General features: G+C 41.1%; 1 non-coding gene across 1 annotated transcript; it reads right to left on the bottom strand.

The window, feature by feature from the left end:
- Positions 1-832: 832 nt before the first annotated feature.
- Positions 833-935, bottom strand: LOC112636768. The gene has a single exon (XR_003122244.1). It is a non-coding gene; the product is annotated as a U6 spliceosomal RNA (small nuclear RNA).

Genomic DNA, 935 nt, shown 5'->3' with positions numbered 1-935 from the left:
ATTGAAAACAGGATCTCAGAGGTATTTGTATATCCATATTCATAGCAGCATTATTCAAATAGCCAAAAGGTGGAAACAGAAGCTTTTACTGATGGATGAATGGATACATAAAATGTGGCATATACATACAATGGAATATTAGTCTCTGCCTTAAAACGGAAGGAAATGCTGACCCATGCTACAATGTGATGTATCTTGAGGACATGATGCCTGGTGAAACAAGTCAGTCACACAAAAGATAAATACTGTATGATTCTATTCATAAGAGGTTCCTAGAGGAGTTAGATTCATAAACACAGAAAGTAGAATGGTGGGTGCCAGGGGCTGGGGGTAGGGGAAATGGGAAGTTACTGTTTAATGGATATAGAGCTTTAGTTTTGCAAGGGGAAAAAGTTCTAGGGATCAGCTGCACAACAGTGTGAATGTACTTAATGCCATTGACCTATACACTTAAAAATGGTTAAGATGATAGGCCGGGCAGGGTGGCTCACACCTGTAATCTCAGCACTTTGGAAGGCTGAGGCGGGCGGATCACCTGAGGTCAGGAGTTCGAGACCAGCCTGGCCAACATGACAAAACCCCATCACTACTAAAAATACAAAAAAATTAACTGGGTGTGGTGGTGCACACCTGTAGTCCCAGTTACTCAGGAGCTGAGGCATGAGAATCACTTGAACCTGGGGGGTGGAGGTTGCAGTGAGCCAAGATCATGCCACTGCACTCCAGCCTGGGCAACAGAGTGAGACTCTGTCTCAAAAAAAAAAGGTTATTTTTGTTATGTGTATTTTATAGTAAAAAAATATAACGATATGTCAAAATATTATTATTTTTTAATTATATGGAATGCTTCAAAAACTTTGTGCTATCCTTGCCCAGGGGCCATGCTAATCTTCACTGCATCATTCCAATTTTAGTACAGCGAGCAGGAAATGCTA

This window comes from Theropithecus gelada, chromosome 12 (genome assembly GCF_003255815.1).
Source record: "Theropithecus gelada isolate Dixy chromosome 12, Tgel_1.0, whole genome shotgun sequence".
NCBI classification, from domain to species: Eukaryota; Metazoa; Chordata; class Mammalia; order Primates; family Cercopithecidae; genus Theropithecus; species Theropithecus gelada.
Note: the sequence above shows the minus strand (reverse complement) of the source record. Positions and strands in the feature narration are given on the sequence as shown.